Source organism: Dromiciops gliroides, chromosome 2 (assembly GCF_019393635.1).
Source record: "Dromiciops gliroides isolate mDroGli1 chromosome 2, mDroGli1.pri, whole genome shotgun sequence".
NCBI lineage: Eukaryota > Metazoa > Chordata > Mammalia > Microbiotheria > Microbiotheriidae > Dromiciops > Dromiciops gliroides.
This window is the reverse complement of record NC_057862.1, coordinates 399,231,740-399,248,232: the sequence shown is the minus strand read 5'-3', so window position 1 is coordinate 399,248,232 and position 16,493 is coordinate 399,231,740. Positions and strand designations below refer to the sequence as shown.

The following is a 16,493-nucleotide window of genomic DNA, read 5'->3' as shown; positions in this document are numbered from 1 at the left end:
CACAATAGTCAATGCTGGAGGATGATAGGTATACTATACAAAGTTGGTGGAGGTGTGAACTGGTTGGAAAAAAAACATTTTTGAAAGCAATTTGGCCTTTTGCAATAAAATTAACAAAGTGTTCATACCTACTGACCTCCAAAATTGGTTATATACCCACAAGGAAGACAATCAACAAGAACAAAGTCCCCACATACACCAAAACATTCATAGCAATACCTTTAAGTGATACCAAAGAGTTAGAAATGTCCTCTGATGAAGGAATGGTTAAAAATTGTGGTACTTGAATAAAATGAAACACAACTACTATAAAATTATTAATTTAATGAATACATAGAAACATGAAAAATATACATAAATTGATGCAGAATAAAGCAGAGCCAAAAACCTCTCCCGCAAAAACCCAACATTGACTACAAAATTATAAATGAAAAGAACAACCACCCCAAATAATCAAGTGAATATGGCAAAATCGTAAAGGTCAAGGAAAACTGAAAGGAAGAACTATGAAGGGATATTTATGATCCACCCCTTTGTGGATGGGGAGGCCCACAGATTCTTCACATTTTCCATGATTTTAGAATTTTTCAATGTATTATGCTGATTTTACCTTGTTTTTAAAAAATAATACATCATATAAGATGGCTTTCTGGGAGGAACCCTAAGAAGTCATCAAATAGCTTTTACTTAAAACATCAAGTGGCAGGAACTCATTACCTTAATAGAAAAAATTAGGATGCTTTTAGACAGGCAAAATATTACCTTATATCAAGTCAAAGTCCCACTCTATATAACTTTCATCCATCACCAAGTTTCACTGAAGAAGATCAAGTCGAATCCCAAATGATAATATTTATCTACTGGAAGATAACTACCTCTTGTGTCCTGCAGTCTTCACCTCATGCTAAATAACCCCAGCTACTTCAACTATTCTCATTCAGCATGATCTCAAAGTTCTTCCCCACTCTAAGTACTTTTTCCTTCAATCACTATCACAGGATACTCTAGATGTGGTCTGACTAGGACTGAGTATAGTGGGACTATCACCTCCATTATCATAAATACTAGACAGCTGTTAATGCAGCCTAGCATCACTTCCTAAGGGATCCTTACTCAGTTTTGACACCTTATTGATCTGTTCCTGGGACTGGAAGTGAAAGGATAATTGTTCTAGTTCTAGCTCTATCACATTCTTAATCAAATCATTTTGCATGTCTGAGCCTGTTTCTCCCTCTGCAAATTGAGTATAGTAAAATAACATCCTTTCTACACCATAGGGCTGCTGTAATTATCAAAAGAGATAATGCAGTAGAAGGACAATAAGGGGTTAAAAGATCTAGGCAAGGACTAATAATTCATTTCCAGAAATGGATGATGGGTGAAATAGTTTCCAAAATTTTAAAGTAAGTAGAAATCAATTACCATTTAAAAGTGGAATCCCAAACACAAAGAAAGATTCATCCCCATGGTCTGCTTTTATAGTCACTGGTTTCAGGTCCCCCCCAAAAACTTGGTCGATGCTGAAATTGGTACATGTAGGTAGGTGCACCTGAAGCTGAAAGTAAAAAAATGGTGGGAAATTTATAACTTCAAGTGTATTACCATTGATGGAGCTCCTTGTTGATCTCATAGGGAGGGTTGAGGAGTGAGGGAGGAAGAAAAATTTAGAACACAGAATTAGCTCAGGGACCTTGATCTCATCGGAGTGGGCTCATGGAGGAAATAACATTCATACCCAGTTGGAAGGAGTAATCTATTTAACCCTGCAGGAAAGTAGGAGGGGAGGAGGATAAGGAAGGAAGGGTGAAAAAAGGGAGTGGAGAGCAGGAGAGAGGATAGTCAGAAGTAAAACACTTTTGAGGAGGAATAGGTCAAAAGAACATAGAGTAAATGTCATGGGAAGGGAGTGGGATGGAGCTCCTTAGAGATCCTTTAAAAAGAAAAATCAAAGAAAGAAAAACCTTGTGCTCTGGAACATTAAACGGTTTTAAGTAATGGGAAACCATGGATCCTGGGCTCATAATAAACCTAGTGGTGCCAGCAGAGGCACACAGAATGGTATTGTACATAATTTTCTTTTTCTAAAGTTGTTAGATATGAATAATCTGGGGTAATTTAATAAGATACTTATGCTCTTCCTCCTTAATTATAGAATCTTAGTGATGGCTAGGATATTTGAGGCTGTATTCCATAATTTCCTATGACATCCTCAATAAAGTCATCAAAACTCTGCTTGGTAAAGGCAGGCCATTCTAAATTACCAGGTAGGAGGCAGGTATAATAATGATGCTGTCCCCAGTTGATCAATGTCTCCTGTTCACAAACTGTTGTTTTCTCCTCTAAAAAACTTTTATATCTTTCCTATTTAATTTCATAAATAGTCACGTCAGGATTTGAACTCAGGTCTCCTGTCTCAAAGGGCAGCACTAAATTATATACATATGTAGATGTCTATGCTGTTTCTGGGTAAGTCGTGGCTCAAGTAGCTCTAGAATGAGTTAGCATTTTTAACTAACAAGTGGGAGTACTTTCAGACTGTATCACTACCTCCAATATGGTGTCCTTAGGAACTCACCTCTGTGAAGACGAGCCACTATTACAGAAGGAATCCCAAACATCAAGTCTCCCCATCATGTCCAGAAAGAGGCCTTTCTTTTTGACGGGATCTTCTGTCACTCCAAAGATACTCCTCAGTTATCACAGGGGTAAGGTCTTTTGGGATTTTCTGAATGGGTTACCGAGGCAAGGAATGAAAACTGATTGATCACTCATCCATAGCTTTCATTTTGTCATGATATATACATAATTTAATCTATTCATTGACTTTATATCCTACAAAAGATTGGTCAGGCAACATCTTTCTCAGTGACATTTTCAATCCATTGTAACCAAGCCTCACCACAATATTATGAAATCTTCCTATAATTGTTTAGCCAATTACCCCATTTAATAACATTACTTTTTAAGGCTAACTTCCCCATAAATAGTGTTTTTTTTTAAATATCAAGTATTTAGAGAATCAATTATGTTCAACTTTGTGCCCCCTTGAGGTTTTCTTGGCAAAGATACTGGAATGCTTTGCCATTTTCTTTCTCCAGCTCATTTGAACAGATGAGAAAATTGAGGGCAAACAGATTTGCCCAGGGTAACACAGCTAGGAAATGTTCTGAGGATAGATTTGAACTTAGGTCTTGCTCATGCTAGGCCCAGAAATCTATTTACTGAGCCACTAAGCTACCACTGGAACCATTATAATTCAGTAGAAAACATGCCGAAGTTAATGAACCTGTGTTCAAGTCCCTGCTTCTGCCACTGAGCAACTAGAGGGAAATCATATTCCCTTTCTCAGCTCAGTTGTCCCATTTTTATAGTGAAGGTATAAGAAATACATTGATTCTAGGCCTTTTGAGTTCTAACATTATATGTTCTAAACTTCCCCCTGACCCATCTATCTCTAATTTATATCCTAAATTCCTTCTCAGCTCTGCCATTCTGTGATTTTAGATCCCTTACAACAAGTGGGTAGGAACTCCACAATAGAGCTGCTGCTGTCTCTTGGTCTAGTGTGTCTCCTGATAGAGGATATCCTGTGAGCTGCAAAATAAACAAATAAGCAAACTAGTTATTTAATTACATGAACATAAAAATTTCACAAAAAGCAACAGCATTTAGCAAAAGAAGTAAAGTATTCCATGTGAAATAAGTGAAGAACACATATTTTTCTCTTTGTCCACTGCAATACGATTCTCTAAGATGGGTTAAATCAATGAATTCAATTAACCTATAATACATCCCAACAAACTCACAAAAATAGAAAATTTTTTTATCAACAAAATAATTACTTGTTTCACTTTTATCCAGCTGATAAAAACATCTCTCTAAGGACTAGGGTCCTTCTACTGTGTTTAAGACTTATATATCATAGACTCTGCTATCTCTCATCACCACTACTCCCGGCTTCCCATAACCAAGCTATTGTCAAGGGCCTATCCATTAACATCTCTCAAATATGTCACTTCTCCTCCTTAGTTATTGCCACTGCTCTGCTATAGGCACTCATCAACTCATGCCTGTATTACTCTAAAATCCTTCTGGTGGGTCTGCGCTACCTCAAGTCTCTCCTCCACTCCAATTCTATTCTCCATTCATCTGCCAAAGTGATTTTTCCTAAAGCAGAGATCCAATCATGTCCCCTTATTTTCCACAACTCAATAAATTCTAGTGACATCCTATTACACCTAGGATCAAATACAAAATCCTCTGTTTGGCAATGAAAATCATTTATAATCTAACCTCCTTTCCCTTCACACACACACACACACACACACACACACACACAACACACACACACGTCTTTGCAGTCTTTTTACATCTTATTCCCACCATATAATTTTTGATCGGTGACTCTGAACTCCTTTTAGGTCCATGAACAAGATATTCCTTCTCTTGGCTCTGACCATTTTTCTGGCTATCCCCCATGCCTAGAATGTTCTCTCTCCTCATCTCTGTAGCCCAGTTTCCCTGACTTCCTTCAAGACCCAGATAAAATCTCATCTTCTATAAGAGTCCTTTCTCAAACCCCTCTTAATTCTAATGTCTTTCCTTTTTTATGTTTTTTCTGTAAATAGCTTTTTTGTCCATATTTACTTGAGGTTGTCTCCTCTATTAGATTGGGGTCTTGTTTTTGGTTTTTTCTTTTGTATTCCTAGTGTTTGCCACAGTCCCTGGCACATCATAGGCACTTAATTGACTAAACTGATTGACCTAGTTATCTGAGTTTGAAAGGGACTATGACTAGAACCATTTATAACTATAATCATATAAGTCTCTCCAACTTGCTTATTCTAATGACTGAAATTCTGCCATTATAGCTACATTCCTTAAGGTTATATAAGTGCTCCCCAATATAACACAAATGACTTTGGAAAAGGTAGAACATTGAGCCATTTATACTGATATCTATCATTTGTGTCTGAGTAAGATAATTTTTGTAAGATTCAGAGCCAAAGGTAATTTGTAGAGATCATTTGGTTCAACAATTCATTCATAGTAAAAACAAACAAACAAACAAACAAACCCTGAAATTCACAGAAATTACTTGCACAAGGTCACATGAGTAGTGGAGTGGCAGAGCCAAGATTCAAACCTATGGTCTCAGATCCCAAATCCATGCTCTTTCTTACTATGCCCTACGACTCTACATTTGCGATATGAAATAACAACCTTTAAGCAATTCTATCTAATTTTAAGAGAGAGGAAGTTGGAGAAAGATTGAGGTTCTATGTACTGGGTTGTGGGACTAGAACCCAGAAAGGGAAAGGCCTGAGTTTTTAATTCTAAATCTGCCACTAGCTCATATGTGACCCCCAGACAATCCCTTCCCTCTTTGGCCTTAGTTTTTTTTTTTCATTTGAAAAATGAGGTGTTTGACTAGATGGTCTCTAAGGTCACTCATCTTTGAGTCAGGGAAAACTAAATACCAGCTTTACATCTTCAATTACTTGACCACTGCTAGAGTAATTCTTGGAACATGTAGTCTATGAAGAGGGAGAAAACTACAAGGCTAACTCTATAGAATGGTCCCATCACAATGAAGACAAAGTTTTTATCTTTCTTTATTCAGCCAGTAGGGAATTTCTGGTCCTGGAGAAAGAAGAAAGATGAGAATAAAGAAGAAACACAATGTTCTCACATTTGGAAAAATCCAGCCAAATTCATCACTGTTGAATCCCACAATATAGGGAATACGATGGAATTGCTTTTCAGCAAGAAGCTCTTTGGGACTTTTGGGGAAAAATATTCCATCCACAACTGCAGGTAAGAATGTAATTTTCTAAAAGAAAAAAAAGTAAACAAACATTTTTTTTTCACCCTAGCACTAAGAATTAGAATATGTGATTTAAAAACAAATCCCCTTCCTCTATGAAACTATGGACTGACACATCCTTGCCCTCCATTGATGAAGTCAGCAGGGACAAGCAGCTTCATTCTAAACCACAATGACTTTTATGGGTACTATCTTTATCTCACTAATGGATTATTTGTGAATCAATTACTTTTCCCTGTCATAACTGATTTGATCACAATGGATTAGAAAACCAGGTAAGTAAACTTAATTCAGTTAATATGGCCAAATGTATAGAAAAAGATGAGGTTACAGAAACTAATCCTTTCTAAAAGGTTGTTCTGGCTGCAGGACATGAAAAGTACATATTGAATGAGGCTATGGTTTCCCCATCTTTTTGAGACCATATTTAAGTGCTATCTTCTCCATGGAAACTTCCCTGGTTACTCTAACCCAAGAATTCTTACTTTTTGTGTGGCATGAACTCCTCAGAGTGTTTATAAATTCATAAAATAAAATACTTAGGGTTACAAAAGAAAGTAGTAATGTTGAAATATACAATTTTAAATACGTCAAATTGAAAATATATCAGATTAATATATTGAAGTATATCAATTACAAAAATATTTTAAAAATACAGTTGATAGATGTCAGGTTAAGAACTCTTCCTCTAGACAAAGATCTCTCCCCCTCCTATGAACTTACATAACAATTATTTGAATATGACAAAACTACTAGTCTCAGAGCCAAGAGTTCAAAAATTGAATTAACATTCCCAAGTTTTAAGGCTATAGACGTCATTTACTCTCTATACATACATTAGTTAACTCACCTGTAAAATGATAATGATACCTAAACTATGTAGTTTATAGGATTATGAAGATAGCAAGACAAACTGTTTGTATTTATATACCAGCTTAGATAAAAATCAATTACAACATTTATTGTATGCCAATTATTTTAAAATCTGATAGTCATGTCACAGAATTAAGCATCTCAAAGTTGTAAGGGTCCTCAAATGCCATCTAGTGTAAACTCATAACTAAAAGGAATACCCCCTATGACATTTCCAAACAAATGGTCTTCTATATTCACTTAAACATTTCCAGTGAGGTGGAATGCTTAACTTTTTAGGGCAGGCCGATTGTACATTTGGATAGTCTAGTTGGTAAGAATGGCTTCCTTATGGGAAGCTTAAATCTGCCTTATCTGCAATGGTCCATTCACTATTCCTAGGGTCTAGTCTATGGGGTCAAAATGCCCAAATCTAATTCCCTCTACCACATGACAGTCCTTCATCTACTTGAAGATAACTAACATGTCCTTCTTGAGTCTTCTCTGGTTTAGAATATTCCCTTGATTCTTTACATTATCTTCATATGGAAAGAAAAAGAGTCTGTCATCATTCTAATTGCCCTGGTCTAGGCAAGATTTAGCTCTCTAACGTGTAACCCATATGTGAAAGAAATCCCCACTGTGAATATACCTGTGATAGTGATCATATCAGGGTCTCCCCTCAGATAAGCAAGAACCCACTAACTGTCTTCTACTTTTGGTCCTCCTAATTCTTAAATTCTGTGATTCTATGAATAAAAACTATACTTATGTACAGAATTTCCGCACCCTACACATGTTGACAACTGTTAGTTCTCATAACCAGGTAATAACTCAATTCAATATGCAAATAAGCTAATAAGAGAGGAACAATTAATAGAGGAAAACAGGGGGCTTTTGGATGGTGGTGAAAATCTGGGAAATTTCTAAAGTCAAACTTAGGGGATGGTGGGGTTGTAGGGAAATTATTGTTCTTTTTGATTAGTACTAGAGGGATTTCTGGGATCAGGTGGGATTTTAATAAAAAGGTAGGCCCTAGTATCTTCTACAAATATTGCAATGGGGCATAACTTTGAGTGATGATGATGAAGATATGGGCCTAGGGAGAAACTTTATTATTAAATAACTGAGTGGGAAAAGATTGGAATCTCAAATGGGCCAATTATCCCTCAACATTGTTTTAACTTGATAATTAGTCAGAAGAAAAGGTTTCCATTAGCAGTTATAGGGCATATCATCATGGGGTATATAGGATGTTTGGCATTATGATCACGGCCGCCCGCTCACCTGGAACTTGGGCAATATCTTTACAACTTCTGAAATAATTTGTAAGCCCGGAACAGTGTTCCCTAGGTCTGCTCTGAAAAGGCAAAAGAACACCTTTGACCTCTCAGAGAGGGCTTTAGGGTAGATAGGGTTAATATGGGATCTTAAACCTGGCAGTAGCCTGAGTATGGGTAGAATGCTCCTCAATGACTCTATTCAAAGTTGCCTTCCTGTATTTAACTGGAACTTAAAGAAATCAAGATTCAAATAAAAAGAAAACAAGGATGTCTAACCTGTGTGGGTCTCCCGGAAATCCATGGTCAATAGTTCCTGTGAAGACAGATCAAAAATGATAAAAGAAAAATATCCTAGAAAGTAATCATCTTGCTGCTTCACTTGACCTTGAGATTCTTTCTCATATTTTGTCAGTATTATGTTCAGGGGATGAAGTACACAGCATTTCGGGTCCCTGCCCTTCACAGTAAGAGTAAAATTAGGCTATGAGATCCATGAAAAGAATCCAAGACCTCTTAGAATTCCAACCTGGGAGCAATCACCTGGGAATCTAGAGCTCTTTTCTCTCCTACTTATCCTTCCCTCAAGCTAGACCTCTGGAGAGAAAAGCCAGAAGAGTAATATATGCTATAATAGAAGAGGGGCAACTTGCTCCAGAGTTTTGAATAAGTCTAATCTAATCTTGAATCATAAACCATAATCAATAGTCCTTAATTGCCACCTAGCATTTTGAACACTTCTGAGAGGCTAGGCCCCCAGTTCTCAATCTATAGAAATGACTGGGATTCTCCAAAAATTAACTATTAGTCCTGAACAAAGTGGGTTCACATGGTACCAGCTTTGTTACCCAGCAAGAAATTATAGTAATTACAAATCATTCTTGGTCCAACAAACTAGTTTGACTTTAATACCTTGTATGTTTCCATTCTCAATTTATTTGGGGGCCTGAGTAGATCTAAATAAATTATCCTAAAGCTTTATTTTGGTACATTCGGATACAATCTTAGTTCTTGGTCCAAATTGGGCCTCACTGAGAAAGGCCCACATTCCTCTGGGAGGATAGCCATGGTTATGAGCTCCCTCTCTATAGGGCAAGCAACAAAACACACATCAGTTCCCTGTAGTTACATGGAACACTTCCCTCCCCCCCTGCCAATACCCCTTCGTCTTCTCTATAAGAATAATACAGAAATACTGTATGGCACCTGTGGTGAGGAAGGACATCAAGAGCTCTTCTGGTCCAGCCTCCTTTGTGCAGGTATGTGGACATCAAAATTAAAAAACCTGGAAAGCCCTTTACTAAATCATGACTGTGGTGATTTTCAAATCAAACAAGGTTGAGTTGGGGGGACCTTTGTGAAAGTCAGAGCTATAAGTAAAAAAAGGGGAATTGGGGGATTGCTTATCAATACTTGTATCTTTCAGACCAGAGGAACAAATGAATAGCAATGGGTTAACAAAAATAATTAGTGTAATGCTTAGTTCCTGTATCAAGGGTAAATTCTTCCCCTAGAATTCTACCTGTACTAATTTTTCCTCACATGTTCCAGTCCAAACAAGGCATCTCTCTAGCAATGTTCAAAGGAACATTTTCTCTCACCTAAAAAACAGGTATTACTGCAGTTCTGCAGGTCATGTTGCTCACCCATGACAGACCATAAAGCTACCTATGGAAGGCTAGAGAGTCTGAAGCAATCATGTAAAATGAATCTCACTAAAGGAAAAAGGGATCAGAATTCTAAGGTCATCTACCATCAGTTTGAGTTGGTGTTAAGATCTCTTCTTCTGTCTTCTGTTGCATACAGTGAACCATGCTGGCTGAAGTGCTTGGTTTTACACCCAGCAAAGCTGCAATTTTCTGCCAACAAAAATTACCAGAGACAACCTTCTATTCTTAAAGAGTGACACAGTACCTTAGGAAAAGTTCTAGAATGGAAACCAGAGAAGTGAGATTCCAAAGAGCTCTGACCCTTTCTGTGTGATTTGTGATCATGGAAATAGATTAGAGACACTACTTGCTAAAGCAATAAACCAACAAACTCAACTATTGGGTAAGGACCTGCTATTTGATAAAACTACTAGAAAAAGTAAGTAGCAGGTGGCAAAAACTTTGTTTAAACCAATATCTCATATGATGTTACTAAGATAAGTTTTAAATGTACTCATGACCTAGATATAAAAGATCATATCACAAGCAAATTAGTGGACACGAAGAAATTGCCTTTTTACATCAATGAACAGGGGAAGAAATACCTGACCAAATAAGCAATGGAGAAGATCATAGAAAATAAATAAATGATTGTTGTGGTAGATATGTATTAATTTTTTTCCAAAATCACAGTTCAGGTTAACATTATAAGGGAAAAAAGTAAAGTAGAGAAAAATTTTGTGGCAATTTATCTGATAAAGAGGCTGCATTCAAAGATATAAAAGGAACTGAATTGAATTTGCAAGAATACATATAATTCACCAATAGATTAATTATTAAATATGTCAGAAGTTGGTTTTCAAGTGAAAAGTATCCAAGCTAATTAAAAAGCATTTGAAAAAAATTGAAAACACCAATAATTAAAAATTGAAAATGAAAGCATCTCTGAGATCACCTAATTGGCTTTTGTGAAATTACCCCAAAAAGGAAACTACAAAAGTTGGAAAAGCTGCAGGAGAAGGATATCGATGCACTATTGATAAGTTGTGAAATGATCTAGATGATCTAGAAATTAGTCTAAAGCTATTGCTAAAATATTAGTAAACTAGAAATACCCTTTGACATAGAGATAAACTGTTAGGCTATGTGCCCAAAGTGATTCCCCCCCTCAAAATAAAAGAAAGGTTGCTATATCTACAAAAATACTTAGAGAGGCTTTTGGTAATAGCAAAGAAATAGGGAATAGCTGACAAATTTTGGTATATGAATATAATGGAATACTATTTTGCTCCAGAAAATGAAGGGGATGTTTTCAGAGAAATCTGGGAAACTTGTATGAACTGAACACAAAGTAAAGTGAGATGAACCTCGAGAACAATTTCTCCAATACAATAGAATTTTAGAGAAAGAATTTGACTTAGAAAAGTTACTTCTTTATGTAGGGCTTCCATATTTGCTATGTAAAATGAGAGGACATCTTTAAATTATTTCTAATATTCCTTATAGTTCTAAAATCTTGTAAGTCAATAGATAGATTCAGTTTTTGGATAGTCATATAAAGCCAAAAGCCAACCTCAGCTGTTGATTTGATGTTAGAACTGAATAGGCATTCCATAAGGGCAACACCACTCTGGGAAATGGCTCGGTGGAAGAGGTTCCTGGTCAAAGGAGAAAGAAACCTGAGAGGAGATAAAAAAGCAGAGGAAGTGAGATTATGATTTAGGACCAGAGCTACAAATAATTCAGGAAAATTGTAGCTTTGCTTTAGGACATTGGGAGGATACTGACAATAGTCCACCAACATAACTGAGAATTAGTACCCTGCTACAAAAAAAAAGAGTTAGTTAAAATGGAGACATCAGGGCCTGCTATATAATGGAGAAAGGGCTAGTCACATAGTGGCTGTGTAACCTTGGACGACTGACAACTTCTTAGCACCTTCATTGTTGATTTACTTTTTAAAAGGGAGTTTTCTCATCAGGAGTTTCCTAAACTAATGAAATCACATGGACACTTCCCCCAAAGATTTAAATTTGGAATCCACTAGTAAGCAAAATTCCTCCTCTTGAACAAGTCTCCTCAAGTGAGTTTCTTCCTATCTCAGGTCTCTAGAGCTTCCCCTACCCAATCACATTAATCAATTACATCTTTTTCTGTTATTTCTTTCCAGTGCAAGCATTTTAGAGGCAGAAATCTTTTTGTCTTTATAATTCAGCACCTAGCACTAGCACAATGTCTTGTGAATACTTCTAACTTAATAAATACTTATAAGATAAATGAGTATGCTAGGATTTTCCCCCCACAAGATCATTTGTTATGAAAGGCTTCTCTCTCTGTTTCTGTGTCTCTCCCCCCACCCCCCTCTCATTAGACTTACATTTTTGCTTTGGGCTCATATTTCCAGCTGCTTGCCCTAGATGCCAAATGACTAGTTACAGCACTGTTCAATAACAATGGTTGGATGGCTACTTCTGCTCAAAAAGTACTGTTCCTCATATGATCCTTCAAAATGTGTATTTTCTTTCTGCTTCTACGTTTTCCATTTTCCATTATTTCATGAATGTTTTTCAAGATTTCTATTTTACTCCTCATATTTTTATATTGTTATATTTTACTTGCATTTATAAATAAGCATTTCGCTTTCTGGAAAGAATGTAACTACTTTGATATTATTTTTTGTCTTTGTATCCTCAGTACTTGGTGCTGTGTTTGGTGAATAGTGAGTACTTCATCAAATCTGGTTGTTTTACTAACTGGCCTCACAAATTTACCTAATAAATTTAACCTTTCTCTCATAGTCAGACATTTAGGAATTTTCATGCTCCTATGGAAATTTTTGAACAGGTTTTTTGTTTGTTAGTTTGTTTTTTATAACACTCCAAAGGAAATATTCATAACAGTGTAAATATTGTTTAAAAACACAAAGAGATAATTGACTGAAAACTAGGTCACATGAATATAAGATAATATTGTTTTGCAATGAGAAATAATAAACAAGGAATTAAGAGAAATACGGAGGGGCAGCTAGATGGCTCAGTGGACAGAGCACCGGCCCTGGAGTCAAGAGTACCTGAGTTCAAATCCGGCCTCAGACACTTAACACTTACTAGCTGTGTGACCCTGGGCAAGTCACTTAACCCCAATTGCCTCACTAAAAAAAAAAATTTAAAAGAGAGAAATATGGAAATATTTTAACCAACATAGAATGAAAACAGCAAAATGAAGAGAACAACAAAACAAAGACTCTAACAATATAAATAACTAAAAAATGCTGATTTCTTATTTTGTTTTTGTTTTTGTTTTGTTTTGTTTTTGGTCTTGAAACCATACTTTCTTTATCCACAGCCAGGACTTATCTCCCTGATCCCCAGTAATGCTCTCTATAAGTGATACACACACACACACACACACACACACACACACACAGTATAGGGTATTCCATTTGTGACAATATTGATCATCCCCAGCAGTGGCTTCTCTGACGGATCTAAGTGAGGTACTAATAATGATGGGGCAGCTACTACCCAAATGGAGGGGAATCATTGTTCATTGTACCCCTGGATATCTATAAATATGACAGGAAGAGACCACAGAGCGGTAAGCCTGTAACAACAGCAGCATATGTGGAGAAAGCTCATTGATCAGGCCCAGGATAAAACCTTTCAAGAGTCAGGCTTTTGGTACCAAGATGGCCAATATGAAGGCCAGTAGATTAGGAATATGGTTGAAATCATAATCAGTTGCTATAACCAGAATTAGCTATTTTTAAGATTTGGTATGGGCTAGTTCCCTACCTGTGTAGGATACTAATGGGATAACCATTTTGTCATTCGCAAGGATGCAGAACTCCATGTCAAGCTGCCACAATATATTTTCATGAATAACAGAGTTTGGTAAACAGAAAAAATGAATAGGCACTCAGTGGGAACCAAAGGCACAGGAAGTTCATTTATGATAGCCTAGTTCACTGGATGCTTAACAAGGCTTTTTGGAGCAACAGGAGATATCCTAAATAAACACACAACAGTAACCCAGTTATCTTTGTCATAAAAACATAGCATTAGTAAGGGTGATAGAGGTTATCTAGTCATGAATTTCCCTCCCAGATCATGAATCCCCAGTCCACTATTGTAAGACTTCTTATCATAATTGGCTATTCAGTTAATAATTAAATACTACAGGCACAGGGAGCTAACTAGAAGACAAAACAGTCCTTTTCATTTTTTATAAACCTTTCAGGATTCATCAGTTGGGAAGCTATCCTCAATTCAAATTGGCAGCTCCCACTCTAACTTTTCTTCTTTTTTCTTCTTCTTTCTATGTAAATTTACTGTGCCACTACAATCATATACACAGCTTCTTCCATCATTCTTCAATTGATGGACATTCCCTAATTCTCAATTCTAAGCCACCACAAAGAGTTGGTATAAATATTTTTTGTAAAATTTTCCCCTTTTCCCTCTTTTTTCATGATTACTATTGTTAATTGCTTCCCTTCCATCCTATTCCCTTCCCCCATGATATTTATTCTATTATCTATCTTCTTTCATCCTATCCCTCTTCAAAAGGGATTTGCTTCTCTGTCCCTATCCCCCAATCTGCCCTATGTTCTTTTGCCCCATTCTCTTTATCCCCTTTCCCTCCTTTTTTCCTACAGGGTTAGAGAGATTACTCCACCCAATTGAGTGTGTATGTTATTCCCTCCTTGAGCGCAATTCTGATGAGATTGAGGTCTTTGAGCCAATTCTGATGAGTGTTGGGCTCAGTACTACCCAGATTAAAAAGATTACTCCACCCACCCAATTGAGTGTGTGTGTTAATCCCTACTTGAACCAACTCTGATGAGTTTAAGGTCTTGAGATTATTCTGATGAGTGTAAAATTCATTTACTGCCCTGCTCCTCCCCCATATCTTCCCCCACTCCATAAGCCCTTTCCTGTTTCTTTCATGTAGGATTTCACCTCTGGCATTCCCCCTCCCCCAGTGCATTCCCCACACCCATCAATTTAACCCTAAAGATGTCATCATGGGGCAGCTAGGTGATACAGTGGACAAAGCTGGACGCAGGGTGATCCCATCCCAAACCTGTCCTCAAACCCAAGACAGTCACCCACTGGATGATCCCAGGTATGTCCCACAACTCCAATTTTTCATGCTTATCTAGGATCTTGTATTTGAAAGTCAAATTTGCCATTCAGTTCAGTTCTTTTCATCATGAATACGTGAAAGATCCCTTTTTCATTAAAATTCCATTTTTTCCTCTGAAAGATTATGTAAGTTTTGCTGGGTAGGTGATTCTTGGTTGTAATCCCAATTCCTTTGCCCTCTGGAATATCATATTCCATGCCCTCTGGTCCTTTAATGTAGAAGCTGCTAGATCTATGTGATATCCTGACTGGGGCTCCACAGTACTTGAATTCTTTCTTTGTGACAGCTTGCAATATTTTCTCCTTGAACTGAGAGATCTGGAATTTGGGCTATAATATTCCTAGGAGTTTTCCTTTTGGGATCTCTTTCTGGAGGTGATTGGTGGATTCTTTCAATTTCTATTTTAGCTATTTCTTCTAGAATTTCAGGGCAATTTTCCCTGAGAATAACTTGGAAGATGATGTCTAAGGTCTTTTCCTTGATCATGGTTTTCGGGTAGACCAATAATTTTCAAATTATCTCTCCTGGACCTATTTTCCAGGTCAGCAGTTTTTCCCAGAAGACATTTCAACATTGCCCTCTATTTTTATTCATATGGATTTTCTTTATTGTGTCTTGGATTCTCATAAAGGCACTAGTTTCCATTTGTTCAATCCTAATTCTTAGACAATTATTTTCGTCAGAGAACTTTGGACCTCCTTTCCATTTGGCCAATTTGGCTTTTCAAGCTGTTGACTTTTTTCTCATGTCTTTTCTGCATCACCCTCATTTCTCTTTCCATTTTTTCCTCTACCTCTCTAACTTCATCTTCAAAGTCCTTTTTGAACACCTCTATGGCCTGAGACCAATTCATATCTTTCTTGGATGCTTTAGATATCGGGGCCCGGACATTGACATCTTCCTCTGAGGTGCACCTCAATCTTTCTTGTCACTGAAGAAAAGTTACATGTTCCTCACCTTTTTCTGTCTGCTCATCTTTCCTTTCTTTTACTTGACTTTTAGCTCCTTAAAGTGGGGCACTGTTTGCAGGCTACAGTATCCCAAGCTTAAGAAGTCCAGGTGGTATGATTTAAGGAGGATCAGGTTCTTCACTGGCCTGGCCTGTTCCCTGGTCTGCAGATGACCCCAGACCAACTTGCTAGATCAACCAGCTTGTGTGTTGTGGTTGTCAGCTCAGATGAGCCTGTGCCCATCCCCCACCTGGGCCACTGCTATTCAAGTCTACCTCCTGGTTCCCAGCAGGGGTGAAAAACACAAGTTCTGCTCAGCACCAGCATAGACCCCTGTAGTCTCCTCCCTGCCCATGCTCAGCCCTCTCACCAGACTGTGAGATTAGTTCCAGACACACAGGTGCTTCAGCTGATTCAGAGGCTCTGGGGTCTCCTTCTCTGGTGAGGCCTTCTTGGGACTGGATCTGTGTCAGGGTGACTGTGGGGTTGGGCTCCACTCCTGTCTCAGCACAGTGGCTCCCTACTTCTGACCTTCCAAGCCATTCTTGGTTAAAAGATGATTTCAGACATTCTTCTGTGGTTTTGCTGCTCTAGGCATGGTCCAATAGCATTATTTGGATGTTTTTTGGAGCGATGATGCCATGAGTTTGAGAGCTCACTGCTAGTCCTCTGCCATCTTGGCTCTGCTCCCTCACTCTAAGTCTTCTTCTTCTTCTTTTTTTTTTGACATATAAGGTATTTTATTTTTTCCGTTACATGGAAAGATAGTTCTCAACTTTTGTTTATA

General features: G+C 37.4%; 1 pseudogene; it reads right to left on the bottom strand.

Moving 5' to 3' along the window:
- The window catches only part of LOC122741131, a 65,633-nt pseudogene that overhangs the window by 17,113 nt on the left and 32,027 nt on the right, over positions 1-16,493 (bottom strand).